The sequence below is a fragment of the Esox lucius genome, chromosome 6 (assembly GCF_011004845.1).
Source record: "Esox lucius isolate fEsoLuc1 chromosome 6, fEsoLuc1.pri, whole genome shotgun sequence".
NCBI lineage: Eukaryota > Metazoa > Chordata > Actinopteri > Esociformes > Esocidae > Esox > Esox lucius.
The window spans coordinates 854,598-871,328 of NC_047574.1; the positions used below are offsets into that span (position 1 = coordinate 854,598).

The window sequence follows — 16,731 nt, forward strand, 5'->3', positions numbered from 1 at the left end:
CACCCTGGCCTGGTCTGCTCCACCCTGGCCATGCCTGGTCTTCTCCACCCTGGCCTGGTCTGCTCCACCCTGGCTTGGTCTGCTCCCCACCAAAATAATGATTCAGGAGTAACACACAAAAGACTTAAAGTTGAGGAACTCTGAACGGGGCGAAATGTCACTGACTGTACTTTACGGCTTAGGCTAATGTGTGCTGTCAGACTCCATTGGGAACCCATTGGGGCACAGATCAGATTAGGTGTTAATTCCAAATGGTTAGATTTTGGGAAAGGGCCTAAAACATAATCTTATACCTATCACTGGGATTGAACACACATCCCTCTGAGCCATAGTCTGTGGTTCACACCTTTCTGCTATCATCAACCAATCAGAATATGTGGTTCATACCTTTCTCCCATCATCAACCAATCAGAATCTGTGGTTAACACCTTTCTGCCATCATCATCCAATCAGGATATCTGGTTTACACCTTTCTGCCATCATTAACCAATCAGAGTCTGTGGTTGTTTCTTTTCTGCCATCATCAACCAATCAGCCTACTGGACTGTAACAGCTCAATACTGCCCCTAGTGGTTTTTGAGGCATATCAGTGTTTTGGGGACCTGGGCAAACATGTCATTTTGAAGTTTATCTAGTTTTTCCTCTTTGATCAATGCTCTATCTCCATGTTTCTCTTTTCTTCGTCTCTTCTTCTTTCTCCTCCTCATCTTCCTTGTTGTCATCCTCTATGTCCTCTTCTTCCTCTTCCTCCCCTTGCTTTCCCTCATCTTTCCCCTCTTCTTCCTCTTTCATCTCCTCCTCTTCCCATTTTCTCATCCTCATCACCCTCTTCTGTTTTCCCTCTCCATGCTCCTTTTCCTTGCTCTTTTTGTGGTGTTCCAGACAGAATGTATGTAAACGCTACTCTCCCTGTCTCTCTCCCTGTGTCAGCGCTGTATGAGCGCGTGTGTTTGTGCATGTGTGTGATTGTGTGTGTGTGTGTGACACCGTGCTGACTCTGAGTGATGTAGTAGCACACACACACCAGACCTGCGCTACGACACACTCACCAGACCCACGCTACGGATACACAATAGCTACAGTAGACCTTCTGCCCGAATCACCAACCAGCTAACAGATAACTGCACACAGCCCTCCCCTCTTCCTCCTCTCTCTCTCTCCCTCCTCCTCTCTCTCCCTCACGCTCCACATCGTTCTCTTACTCTGAGCAGTTCCTTTGCTAGCGGAGGAGAGCACAGCAGTGTGTGATCGTGGGAGAGAGACAAACCTCAGTAACAGGACAGTGAAGAGAGAAGAGAGAAGAGAAGAGGAGAGACTCAGAAGACTCAGTCAGGGACTAACTGTGAGTACTCTCTTTTAATGGAGGACCTGGTAACTACTGTAATGTAATGTACTGCTGGCTGCTCATGGACACTGTACGCTCATGCACACACACACACACACACACACACTCACAGTAGAGCAGAAAGCGAGGTTATCGTACACAGAGAAGAATGCAGTAACAGTCGCAGAGAGTTTCCTAGCAATACAGTATTGTTGTACATATGTACTAGAACATATATGTAGACTCACATACACACTGACTGACGGGAACACAGACTGACACACACACACACACTCAGACACACATAAACCGATAAAGAGACAGTCTCTCTCTCTCAACAGCCTCGCAAACACATGAACATGCATTCAAGTACACAGCAGTCTCTATCATGTTCAAACTCTCACTAATACTGCAGGATAAAACACAATCTGAAGGCAGCCATACACACATTTACACTGCACACACCTCCTTATCACACACGAACAGTACAGAAACACACATCACACAAACATCACACACACTTTCCTCACATCATTATGTAAAGAGTGAATTGAGTTCATTTTGGTTTTGTGGAAAAGTGATATTTGTTAATGGATGTTAAACACCTATTTATCTGGCACATCTGCATGCTGACTGAGATTCGCTGTGTGTGTGTGTGTGTGTGTGTGTTGTGTGTGTGTGTGTGTGTGTTGTGTGTGTGTGTGTGTGTGTTGTGTGTAGATATAATGTCAGTCGTATACCACAGTAAACCAATACAACAATAAAAGGTCAGAGTCAGACCCTGGAGAACAGAGTCTAGGGCCACATAAAACCATGCAGAAAACAATGTTCAAACAATGTGTGTGTGTTTGTGTGTGTGATCTTCCTTACAGCTTGAAGTGCAGAGGCATATTGAAGTGTTTTCTAGCCTGTTTTATTCATTCAATGCCTGAGTGGAGCCCCAGCAGTGAAGCCACACAACACTTTGTACTGTTTCTCTCTCCGAGGCATCTGATTGGTGGAAACACCAGTGTAGCTCACTGACTTCACAATAAGATGCATTCAGTTCAGCTTTTCACTTCTCTTTTATATAAGATAGCGGGATGGTGGTGAGGAAGGGGGGATATTCTTTACATTGCTGCTTGGATGTTCAGGAGACAGAAGGAGAGAGGGAACGAAGGAGAAGGAGAGAGGGAGAGAGGGTGAGAGAGAAAGAGAGAGAGGGAGAGAGAGAAAGAGAGAGAGGGAGGGATAGAGAGATGGAGGGGATACATTTTATCATTCCTGAATTCCAACTTGTTCGTGTCTGATGTAGTCTGAATGATGTAGTCTGAATGATGTAGTCTGAATGATGTTGTCTGAATGATGTAGTCTGAATGATGTTGTCTGAATGATGTGTCTGTAACTATATGAGGTGTTTGTGAGTGTATATATGTGTGTGTATTTTTTTTAACATGCCTGGGATAGACAGGATTTACACATCTTTACTCTGTTTTGAATTCAGCCCTTGGATATACAGCACTTGTATTCATTTAAAGAAGTACGAATGTATGCTAAACAACTAAAATGTAAATGTAGAAATACATTTCTTTTAAGTAATTTGTCATGTTCTGTCTTTCTAGAGTGGGGTGTCGAACATAGCGTTTGGTTGGAACAAAAGGTTTTTTTAATACTTTTTTTAAAAATTACAAACTACATTTTGTTTCATGCCTGTGTCCTGTCGTGTTAATGTCCAGGCATTACGGCCAGAAGTACAAAATGAATTTGTGATAGAACAGGAGTAACCCAACAACTGACAAATCTGTCTGAAGACCAGTACAGTCTGTTGTGTGCCAGTAGTATGTCTGTGGTAGTCTGTTGTGTTCCAGTAGTGTGTCTGTAATGTCTCTGTGGTAAGTCTGTAGTGTGCCAGTAGTGTGTCTGTAGTGTCTCTGTGGTGAGTCTGTAGTGTGCCAGTAGTGTGTCTGTAGTGTGTCTGTAGTGTCTCTGTGGTGAGTCTGTAGTGTGTCTGTAGTGTGTGTATCTCCATATGTGTGTGTGAGGGAAGTGTGTGTGAGGAGTGTGTGTATCTCCATATGTGTGTAAGGGAAGCGTGTGTATCTCCATATGTGTGTGAGGGACGTGTGTGTGAGGAGTGTGTGCGGAGTGTGTGTATCTGCGGTATAGCTGCTGCAGTCTATGTGTGTGTGTGAGATTGATATCCAAGCCGAATTGCATCAGTGAAATTCCCATTCAACACTGACAGGACCCAGACTAAAATAAAGTATCTTTACCCGATCTAAATGGGATCTGACGCCAACCAGATCTAATCCAAAATATGTCAGAGATGAGGTAGATTCAGATGTAAATTGAGTCGGATATGTACCAGACTCAAATTGATCTGATAGATTAAAAATGTACGCTTTTTGCTCTGTAAGCAAGACAAATGTTTTGGACTTGGCCTGGCAGTGAACACATTCTCTGCTGTAGCCAGGACTTGGTAATATTTTGAATGGGACAATGACAAACCCCGTTTAAAGTGCCGAGAAGAGAAGGGGTGTGTGGTAAAAACACACTAAGCATCTATCCAGAATGTGCTGTCCCATTTCTGTTCTTGTATTGAGTTGGTGTATACATTGAATACATTTACAGTACATACATATATAAACATATATTAGCAATACATAAGTTGGAATACAAAAACAGTAGGCCTATAAAAGTGCTTTTGAGGATGTCCAATAAAAGGCCAAAAGGCTAATTATCTTAACTCGACTCCTGAGCTGTGGAACTTCACCGATACATGTTTCATTACCTCCCAAATTAGTGTTTCACATCCACTGACATGGGAATGACAATAGTCCTTTCAATTCCTTAAGCCTTACCGAGGCACCAGGGTGTGAAAGAACAATATCTTCTGATCTCACATCTCTACTGTAATGTAATAACAGTCTGGACTCATCCTCCGCCAACACAGAAAATACTCCGGGGTCCCTGGTGTTGTTAGCCGCCAGATGAAACTGTTGGCCCATGAATGTTCACTGCAAGGACTTAAGACATACAAAGACTGAGGCAAACAGCTAGAGAATATTTATTTGCAGAGGATATTATATTTCACTAGGATAATTTCTTTAAATATGATTTTGGATATGTTCAGTATTTTACAATTTGCTTCCGATTCAAAATCGGTGGTCGTTGCTCGTCAGATTCAACCCGAGTTCTCACGAGCAACTGTATCATTTTCTTTGATACCAGATTGGATCTCAGATAATCAGATTTGTGTATATCCGTGTGTGTGTGTGTACTGCTTGCGGGTGGATTCAGGGCTCATGGGGAAGATGGAAGACAGGGTGTCTGAAGCTTTGGCAGGGATTTCCTCTGTAGGCCTGCTCCTCTGATCTGACTCTGTATTCATATACAACAGGGATTGTCTGTTCAAATATCAAGGATTTTCTATATGGAGCTACAGAGAAAGTGTTTGAGGTTTGAACTATGGAAAACGAGAACTTGTGAAGATGCCTCTTACTCTCTGTTCCAGGACGTGTTTGTGTGCGTTTGTACGTGTGTGTGTGTGTGTGTCTCTCTTTAAATGAGGACCGTTACATTGGAAACCATATTCCCTGAGGCTCGTACTTTTAGACAGCCTGTTCTAAGAGCAGCTTGACAGCCTGTTCTAAGAGCAGTTACATGGACTGTAATTACAGGGAAAGGGATAGGGTTAGACAGCCTGTTCTAAGAGCAGTTAGACAGCCTGTTCTAAGAGCAGTTAAATGGACTGTAATTACAGGGAAAGGGTTCGGGTTAGAGTTAGGGTTAGGGTTAGACAGCCTGTTCTAAACAGAGAGGAAGGCAACACTGTAAAAGCCACTGAATGTTTGCAAATGTGTCTCATGTTAGCATGCAATTGCACCTGTTTGCGTCATTCAAAAACCAACATTATTCACATTTCAGACAGAGCTTACAATTAATTATTTGTTGAATATTTAAATTTAGCATTCTCTTTATGATCTCTGGCTGAGATTTTTATTTATTTATACTATATATTATATAATATTTTATTTATTTTGTGTATGATCAAAACAAAATGCATCCAGACCGTGACATTCTCTTTCTGTCCTAACATCAGATTAGATAGTTCCCAGATATCAGTCACAACTGGTACATGTAATGGTATTCAGAAAGCTTTTTTTCCAGAACCATTATCCACTCTCTAGGAGAGAAAGAGAGAGTGAGAGAGAAACAGAGGAAAACAGAAAAGGAAAGCGACTAAGAGAAAAAGAGGGATGAGAAGAAGGTGGTTGGAGAGGGAAACAAGAGGGTTGAAAGAGAGAGATGGAGAGAGAGAGTGTTTGAGAAGGAGATATTTGCTGTTTGAGAGGGTTACTATACATGTATATTGCATCCCAAATGGCCACCTATTTCCCTATTTCACCCTTTCTGTTATATAGGATATAGGGAAGTAGTGTACTATACTGGGAATAGGGCTGCATTTATGATGTAAGCACAATATGGTTCTCTTGCTGGTTTGAGAAAAGAGAGTTGTAGCTATATTCACTGACTGCATAGAACAGGAGTAAAGGGAGAGAGAGAGAGGAAGAAATGAGACAATAGAGGTAGAGGATAGAGAAAGAGGTAGAGAATAGAGATGCTAGCTGCATTAACACATCCATGTGAGAGAGTCTGTGTGTGTCTGTATGTGTGTGTGTATGTGTGTGTGTGTTTGTGTGAGTGTGTGTGTGTGTGTGTGTGTCTGTGTGTCTGTGTGTGTACATATATTTATACACATATAGTGTTCTCCCTACTTTGTGATTTTGTCCAGTTAGTAGTTGTGACATTCCTGCACGGTCTCGGGATAGATGTGTCGTCAGAGAGGTGTTGTTCTTAATAAATTGGTATTTCTGTGGAATCAGTGGAAACACTCTTTTTACAAATGACCACAGGTTACAAGGGCTTGACCTACCTGAGGGATTCGGCAGAGTGAGATGAGACACCACTCTTAGCCCAGGGCATTGTGAGCCCAATACACAACACCCAATTTAGCATCCTGGTGACAAACAGCTGTGACACACCTTCTGGTCGAACCCAGGGTATAGTTGGACCGCCATGTATTTCTGAAGACCCCTGCGCCACTTGGGAGACCCAGTTTATTCTATTTGAATTGTCTTTGTTACAATCTGGAATTATCTGGGTTATGCAATTCTCTCCTTTCTACTGGAATTATCTGCGTTCTCATGGAATTCTGGAATGTATTAAATGTTCTGTAGATACCCTGACCTCTCCTTGACACTATGTGTGTGTGTGTGTGTGTGTGTGTTCGAGAGCGAGAGGGACAACCAAAGAAGAAGAGAGAGAAAGAGATAGAAAAAGAGAAAACTAGAGAGAGAAAGTGATAAATGTCCTTCTAAAGGATCCACTTGATTATGTTCAATGGAGAGCTTTCTCTCCTCAGTCTTATTTATGCCTGCTCGCCCATCGCCTGGACATACACACATAAATCTACTGCTACAGTGACCTCACACACACACTCACACACCCACAGACACATACAAAAACACACACTACACACCAACCCATAGACACACACAAACCCACACACACACACACACTCACACACCCACAGACACACACAAAAACACACACTACACACACACCCACAGACACACACAAACACACACACTACACACACACCCACAGACACACACAAACACACACACTACACACACACCCACAGACACACACAAACACACACACTACACACACACCCACAGACACACACAAACACACACACTACACACACCCACAGACACACACAAAAACACACACTACACACTCACCCATAGACACACACACACTACACACCCACCCATAAACACACACAAACACACACAAACACACACACTACACATACACCCATAGACACACACAAACACACACACTACACACACATCCATAGACACACACAAAAACACACACTACACACACACCCATAGACACACACAAACACACACAAACACACCCACCCATAGACACACACAAACACACACACACACACACACACTACACACACACCCATAGACATACACAAACACACACACTACACACACACCCATAGACACACACAAACAAACACAAACAAACACAGACCCATAGACATACACAAACACACACACTACACACACACCCATAGACACACACAAACACACACAAACAAACACACACCCACAGACACACACAAACATACACACTACACACACACCCATAGACACACACAAACAAAAACACAGCCATCCATAGACACACACAAATACACACCCATACACACACACACACACAAACACACACCCATAAACACACACAAACACAAGCACTACACACACACTGCACACACACACCCATAGACACACACAAACACACACACACACACACCCATAGACATACACAAACACATACACTACACACACACCCATAGACACATACAAACACCCACACTACAAACCCACCCATAGACACACACAAACACACAAAAGCACACAAAAACATACACACAACCATGCAAAGGTTCACACACATATCCACACACACCATGTTCCACACATACACACACATCCTAATATAAACACACTGTCCTTTTTCCCATGTTTTCACAATATGATTGTTCTGTTTTTAAGGCTCCTGTTTTGAAAGAGAGACAAAGAGGGAAAGACAGGAGGTGGGCGAAAGAGACTTGAGAGCGAGAATGAAATAAAGAAAGAGAAAGAGAGGGAGAGAATGGAATGAAGACAGTCATAGAGGGAGTAGAGAGAGAATGAAATTAAGAGAGAGAGAGAGAGAGAGAGAAAGAGAGACAGGGCATCTTATTTAGGGTGAAGATCATTGAAGTAATGGGGACAGCTATGTGTCATCTGTGGCGTGAGAACTGAACCTCTCTCTCTCTTTACTCTCTTCTTTCTCTCTATCCTGTTCTCCTATCTTTTGTCTCCCTGTGTCTCTCCCTGTCTGTCTCTCTCTCCCTCTCTGTCTCTATCTCCCTGTCTGTCTCTATCTCCCTGTCTGTCTCTCTCTCCCTGTCTATCTGTCAGCCTGTGAGTCAGGTTGCCCCGAGTAACAGCTGTCACCCGGTTCCATCGTAAATCCTGCTCTGTGTGCATATCTGTTGTCACGACAATCAGGCTCAGCGACAACACTCACGCCCGCCTGCCCTCTGCTTATGGTACACACACACACACACACACACACAGCATGTTTCTGAAGACCATGATTTGTCAGTCATTTGTAAAAGCTGAGCCATGGGTGTTTCGCACAGAGAGATGGTTTTGCTAAATTAAAACAGCTGGCTGTTGATATTCCTCACACAAATGAAGCGGTGTGTTGATAATCCTAACATGTCACATATTGAGAAACAGGTGTGAACGAACACAACCGAGTACACCTGACGTGAAACCTTCTGCATGTCAACATGACAAGGGAAGGTGTTCTGCAGATAGTGGTCTTATAATGTGTGACTACAATGCTAAGCTTCAATACAATAACAATGTGAATGCCAGGGTAATTAAACTTAAACTGGGATTAATTGCCTGATTTTCTGTAGCTATTTAGTTCTTGTCACAGCAAATTGGAGATAACACACTTTTAAATTAAATTATATGAATACAGTTTTATTAATTCCAGATTCCAAATCAACCAGTACATTGTCTCATCATCAGGGCTGTGATTGGTTGGATTAAAAGCATGACCCGCTTCACCCACCAGACCTCACCTCACAAGGCCTGTCTCAAAACAATGGTCAATACAGCCGTTGCCACCAAAACTTTCAATCAAACTTAACTTAAACTTGCGATTTGGTTCGACTAAATACTATTGCAAAGAGTTTAAAAATTAGAAAATGTTGTCTTTTTTTCTTCCCAGACTTGCCACGACATCTCAATCTGTCATGTCGTGCTGCTGAAGGCACTGTGCCTGTCTTAACCAATCACATTGGCGGACATCGCAGGTCACTTGGGCAGGCTGTTTATTTAGTAAGCATGATAAGAACACAGACAAGCAAACACTTAATAACCAACTGGCTCACTGTATTGCAATAAAACAAGACAATGTTTTAATTTGACTGATGGCTACTAACAGCAGCAGCTGTTTATAGCCTTGCCTCGCTGTCCAGAACTCTTTCTCTGGCCAACCCATCAAATCCATGGCCACAGATATTAGCTTTTTCTCCCCAAAGGAGGCAAGCTTTCCACAGCTCTCCATGGACCTATGTAAGATGGATCTGAACACCTTCCCATGGACCTGTTGCCAAAACAACCAAACCATCTGTGGGAAACCAATGAGATCGGCCAGCTGGTGCCGACCCATTGTGAACTGTAGCATGAAGCGTGTGGTTGGATTGCTAAGGGATCAATTGGAGCCAACTGGATGAGCGTTTCTAAAGAAATGCCCCTCATCCCCATAGTGGAGCTACAACTGTAAACAGACTGTTCGGCCTCTGATCAACGTCTTTCAAACCAATTGTCGAAAGAGCAACACAGAGAATTTGCACTATTGTGCACACATAGTCATCAAGCAATTAGTTTCCTGTCAATACTGACCCTGTCTTACAATTGTCTTGATGACAGAATGTTCAAGTGTAGTCAGTAATTTAATCAACCACTTAGATCCACGAGCTACATTCTTCACCTAATCTGGTCATAGGCAATTTAGCAGCACAGTAGGGTCATTAGACTATAACAATGAAAAGGCAGCAATCAACATTTCTGTAGGGTGGCATGATTTCTTCTAATGGTATTATGTCAATTATTTTGCCTCGACAAATTGTGGACACTAACATGTAGCTGATACTTGTCTGGAACAACAGTACCTAGTATAAATATTACAGCAATAGTGTTTTTATGATGAGGAAGTCTGATGTTTTCCAAACTCTACCTCAACTATACATTTGACTTGTTTTTTTATTGTTATTTGTTAGCTTTTTGGTGTTTCCTGCAAGTGCTTTAATCACATACATCAGACAGCTACTACTGGACGACATTAAAACTGTACTGGACATGTCTTTTTCATTAAGGAATCCTAGTTCACAACCAAGTTTAAACCAAGTGACCATGTCGAACTCACCTTGACATACCTGGACTAACATCTGGGAAGCGTCGTTGTTGGAGGAAATGGGTATATAGTGCGTGAATGTTCTAGAGCCAGCTGAGGTTACAAGAGCACAATTTGACAAACGTTGGGTAATTGGACAACAAACTTGACAAACTCAGAACCATGTTGGCTTTTCAGCAAGAGACATAGAGCTGTAACCTGTTGGTTTTTACAGAGACTTGGCTGGACCCCTATATTGTCTCGAATGGTCTTTCCAGGGAAAATCAGAGGGGGAGGTGTCTGTATCATTGGCGAATACTTGTGGTGTTCTGATATGGTATCCATATCTTCAGGATGTTCTCCTAATCTTGAGTATCTCATGATTAGATGTCAGCCCTGTTATCTTCCTGAAGAGTTTACATCAGTCATTCTCACAGTTGTGTAATTCCCCCTGCAAGCCAATTCCACATCTTAGCACTTGGGGTATATGCTGACCAACTGGCTGATGTTCTTACTGATATTTCCAAATGATCACTGCTTCAGTCTGAAGTTCTCCACATAATTGTCCCTGTTCCAGAAATACAGAAAGCTGTCAGCCTTAATGACAACATCCCTGTGGCACTAGCATCCCCTGACATGAAGTGCTTTGAGCTCTTAAGTCAAATCCCACATCACCACCTTCATATTCCCCACTTTAGATCCACTATAGTTTGCTGACAGACCAAACAGGTGTACAGCTGATGCCATTGCCCTTACCCTGCACTCTGGACCAGCGCCGAAGGAACACATTTGTGAGAATGCAGTTCAGCATTCAACACTATTATGCCCCACAAGCTTGTGGTTAATATCAGTCATTTGGGCCTCAACTCCGCCCAGTGGAGGTGGATCCTCGACTTCCTGTTGGTCAGACTCCAGGTGGAGTCTTCCACACTCACTGTCAGCTGGTACCCCACAGGGCTGCGTGCTCAGTCCCCACTTGTCCCCCCCGTTCACGGGCGACTGTTTGTTGACAACACCACCGTCATTGAAGACAGCCTATAGAGAGGAGATGAGAACCCTGTCATCATGGTGTCAGGATAACAACCTCCAGCTCAACGTCAGCAAAATGATTTGTGGACCACAGGAAGAAACAGGGGGGAAGCCACGCCCTTATCCACTTCAATGAGTCTGTAGTGGAGAGAGTCATTATCATCAGGCTGCTCTGGTTCAACATCAGCCACGATCTGTCCTGGTCTCTTTACTCCATATCGTAAAGAAGGTGAGCCTAGCCACCTAACACTGACTCACCTAACCACCTAACACTGACTCACCTAAACACCTAACACTGACTCACCTAAACACCTAACACTGATTCACCTAACCACCTAACACTGACTCACCTAAACACCTAACACTGACTCACCTAACCACCTAACACTGACTCACCTAAACACCTAACACTGACTCACCTAAACACCTAACACTGATTCACCTAACCACCTAACACTGACTCACCTAAACACCTAACACTGACTCACCTAACCACCTAACACTGACTCACCTAAACACCTAACACTGACTCACCTAAACACCTAACACTGATTCACCTAACCACCTAACACTGACTCACCTAAACACCTAACACTGATTCACCTAACCACCTAACACTGACTCACCTAACCACCTAACACTGACTCACCTAACCACCTAACACTGACTCACCTAACCACCTAACACTGACTCACCTATCCTCCTAACACTGACTCACCTATCCACCTAACACTGACTCACCTAACCACCTAACACTGACTCACCTAACCACCTAACACTGACTCACCTAACCACCTAACACTGACTCACCTAACCACCTAACACTGACTCATCTAACCACCTAACACTTACTCTCCCAGCCACCTAACACCTTGATATACTGGTTGGTAATATTATGTACATAGTAATTTTTTTTTATATCTATTGCTCATTCATTATATCATAACATTCCAACAGCACTATCAGCTGAATGTTTAAACCTGCTTAATGCTGCTTGCAGCTAATTGAAGACAGACACTACACCACTTATATGTATTTCATTAATTGCTTGTTTAAGATTACTTTTATTAAAAAAACGTATTCTATTGTATTACTGATGCCTGCTGTTTTTGGAAACCATGCATTTAATTGCCAGAAATGCTGTTATCAATAGGTAATGGCAAATTAACTTGGACTTAAGAGTGTTCCCAGTGTAATTTGACCATTTGACCAAAATTATTTGAAACTCCCCTTCAAATATTTTAATGTTTTGTACAAGCTGCTAGGTAGAATTGATGGACATTAATTTTAAATATCTTATGTATATTAGAATTTTCTGAGGACTAAGGCATTCATTTTCCTTAAGTTCTGGTGCAAATGAAACACCAAAAGTTCTAGGAGGATTTTTAAGTAGATGGTTTTGATATTTGATAAGGTGTTGTAGGAACTGTGTTGCTTTTCTCCAAAAATGATTGACAATTATTTGAGAGTACAATGATACAGTGCTGTTTTGCATATACGTTTTTCAAATGATGTTGAAGAAACAAACATTTTGTTGAAGTACTGAATGCTTTGCTTATTTTGTATCCAAAGATCAACAAATACAATTATTTAAATTTAGGCTATATTTTGAATATATTTTTACCCAGATTTTTCATTGTCCTAAAGTGTACCATGCATGCCTTTACCCTGAGGATAAATATTTGGAGGCATAGAACAAAACCGAAAGGGCCTGCTTGTTCCAGAGATAGAACACATATTTATGATATTTTTAAAGAACATATTTGTAAGTGTACATTCTGGAGCTTAGTTTTTGGTTGCATGGCTTGTTGGGGATGTTAGACCAAACTAAACACGTGTTTTCCAGAGACACTCCTCATTCAAACAGAGTAACTTATGTCATTGTAGGGTTTGAAAATGAAAAGATTAATTAAAGGTGTCTGTCTGAACACAAACATTTTTCTATCAATATTATTCATACAGACTAGATAATTCATACAGACTAGACAATCATGTTGTGCTATAAGGTGTAATTAAACATGATGGACGGATCTAAAGAAAGGAAATTCAAGGATAAGACCTGGTCCAACATTTCCATCTTTTAATGTTTGATCTAAATACAGTATTCTGTAACATTTACTTAGAAAATTATCAGTTGCCGATGGATGGAACACTGTGCTTAACTTAACAATAAATGACATTACTCACTAAATAAAAGTTAAAACACAAAACAAGTGTTTTTTTCCTGGTTGAGTGGTTTTCATCATGGAACGATCCAGGTGCCCAAAGGCGTTTATTAACAACAACAAACAACCAATCCAGAAATAGCAATGTTAATAACAAAAAGGCTCCTGGCTTCTGGCGCTGGTCTGACTTGTCTTTGGCTGGACTGTTATGTTCCTCCCGTCCATGGAGAGAAGAGAAACTGCATAACAATATGGGTTGGTCTCTTGCATCTCTTCTCACGTCTTCTAAGTCACATCTGCATCTCTTCTCCAGTCTTCTAAGTCACACTTTTATAGGCCCCTGATTGGTTTTCATTTGTGGCTGGTGTACACAGATGGAGCTGAACTCCCCCTGATTGGTCCCCATTTATGGCTGGTGTACACAGATGGAGCTGAACTCCCCCTGATTGGTCCTCATTTATGGCTGGTGTACACAGATGGAGCTGAGCTCCCCCTAATTGGTCTTCATTTATGGCTGGTGTACACAGATGGAGCTGAGCTCCCCCTGATTTGTACTCATTTATGGCTGGTGTACACAGATGGAGCTGAGCTCCCCCTGATTGGTCCTCATTTGTGGCTGGTGTACACAGGAGGAGCTGAGCTCCCCCTGATTGATCCTCATTCGTGGCTGGTGTACACAGGTGGAGCTGAACTCCCCCTGATTGGTCCTCATTCAAGTTCAGGTGGAGCTGAACTCCCCCTGATTGGTCCTCATTTGAGTTCAGGTGGAGCTGAATTCCCCCTGATTGGTCCCCCCCTGATTGGTCCTCCCCCTGATTGGTCTTCATTTGTGGCTGGTGTACCCAGGTGGTGCTGAACTTCCCCTGATTGGTCCTTATTTGTGTCCGGGTGAATCCCCGGATGCAGAGCGTCTTTCACTGGATGGGGGGAACACTGAAGAAGGCTGCATGCCAAAGATGATGTAATAAACCCTGGAATGTTTCAGAACATCTCACTATTATGTGTTTCAGCAGTCCAACAAAGTTAAGTTGGCAACAGATCAGCATCCACTTGTTCTGATGTTGCAAAGCCTTTTATTTTAAGGGAAGCACTTTGAAGCTTTTAAGGGTTCATGCTGAATCACAAGCGCTTAGAAACATGCAACATGCTGTTGTGAATTGGATGTGATCATCTTTTTATTCTCTATTGACACATTAACTTTGACAGTACTATTAAATACAGTTATCTGAAATGAGTGGGTAAGTATTCAGACAGGTATTTCTAAATAATATCAGACCACGTATAATATCAATAGCTAAGTCATCAATTAAAATGTCAAAAGAGGATACAATAGCCAACCGTCAACCAGATACAGAGATTATGGCTACTGAAGAAGCACAACAGACAGCTAATCTGACTGGTCCCCTGGCGAGAGAAGGAGAGACCGAGAGAGGGAGGAGGAGAGAGGGAGACAGGGAGAGAGAGGGTGAGGGATTTGTTTAGCATCCTGTAGATGCTTCTGTGTTCATAATAATGACAATTGACAGAAAACAATGGGAGAGATGGAGAGCGAGAAAGAGGAGAAAGAAAGAAAGAAAGAGGGAGAGAATGCAAGAGGGCTTATCCCACATAACGTTTGATGTGGGATTTCTGTGTGGGCTATCCTCTACCATTCAACATCTCTTCTCTCTCTCTAACTCTCAATCCCTATTTCATTCATTTGTGACTATTATGTCCTACCTATCCACCACTTCACCCTCAACCCCTTTTTGTCCTCTGCCTCATCCCTCATTCATTCCCCTCATCTCCTCCACCTCATCCCTCTGTCATTCCCATCATCTCCTCCACCTCATCCCTCCTTCATTCCCATCATCTCCACCTCATCCCTCCTTCATTCCCATCATCTCCTCCACCTCATCCCTCCTTCATTCCCCTCATTTCCTTCACCACATCCCTGCTTCATTCCCCTCATCTCCTCCACCTCATCCCTCCTTCATTCCCCTCATTTCCTCCACCTCATCCCTCCTTCATTCCCATCATCTCCTCCACCTCATCCCTCCGTCATTCCCATCATCTCCTCCACCTCATCCCTCCTTCATTCCCCTCATCTCCTCCACCTCATCCCTCTGTCATTCCCATCATCTCCTCCACCTCATCCCTCCTTCATTCCCCTCATTTCCTTCACCTCATCCCTCCTTCATTCCCATCATCTCCTCCACCTCATCCCTCCTTCATTCCCCTCATTTCCTTCACCTCATCCTTCCTTCATTCCCCTCATTTCTTTCACCTCATCCCTCCTTCATTCCCATCATCTCCACCTCATCCCTCCTTCATTCCCATCATCTCCTCCACCTCATCCCTCCTTCATTCCCCTCATTTCCTTCACCTCATCCCTGCTTCATTCCCCTCATCTCCTCCACCTCATCCCTCCTTCATTCCCCTCATTTCCTCCACCTCATCCCTCCTTCATTCCCATCATCTCCTCTACCTCATCCCTCCTTCAATCCCTTCATCTCCTCCACCTCATCCCTCCTTCATTCCCCTCATCTCCACCTCATCCCTCCTTCATTCCCATCATCTCCTCAACCTCATCCCTCCTTCATTCCCCTTATTTCCTCCACCTCATCCCTCCTTCATTCCCATCATTTCCTCCACCTCATCCCTCCTTCATTCCCCTCATTTCCTTCACCTCATCCCTCCTTCATTCCCCTCATTTCCTTCACCTCATCCTTCCTTCATTCCCCTCATTTCCTTCACCTCATCCTTCCTTCATTCCCCTCATTTCTTTCACCTCATCCCTCCTTCATTCCCATCATATCCACCTCATCCCTCCTTCATTCCCATCATCTCCTCCACCTCATCCCTCCTTCATTCCCCTCATTTCCTTCACCTCATCCCTGCTTTATTCCCATCATCTCCTCCACCTCATCCCTCCTTCATTCCCCTCATTTCCTCCACCTCATCCCTCCTTCAATCCCTTCATCTCCTCCACCTCATCCCTCCTTCATTCCCCTCATCTCCACCTCATCCTTCCTTCATTCCCATCATCTCCTCCACCTCATCCCTCCTTCATTCTCCTCATTTCCTCCACCTCATCCCTCCTTCAATCCCTTCATCTCCTCCACCTCATCCCTCCTTCATTCCCATCATTTCCTCCACCTCATCCCTCCTTCAATCCCTTCATTTCCTTCACCTCATCCCTCCTTC

At 43.1% G+C, this 16,731-nt stretch overlaps 1 protein-coding gene across 5 annotated transcripts in view; it reads left to right on the plus strand.

The window, feature by feature from the left end:
- Positions 1 to 1,113: 1,113 nt before the first annotated feature.
- Positions 1,114 to 16,731, plus strand: part of rbfox3a (RNA binding fox-1 homolog 3a) — a 546,865-nt gene continuing 531,247 nt past the window's right edge. For all 5 annotated transcript variants that reach the window (XM_029120435.2, XM_029120431.1, XM_029120430.1 and 2 more), the window contains exon 1: positions 1,114 to 1,342. The gene's annotated coding sequence lies outside the window, so the exon portion shown is untranslated. The remainder of the gene's footprint in view (positions 1,343 to 16,731) is intronic.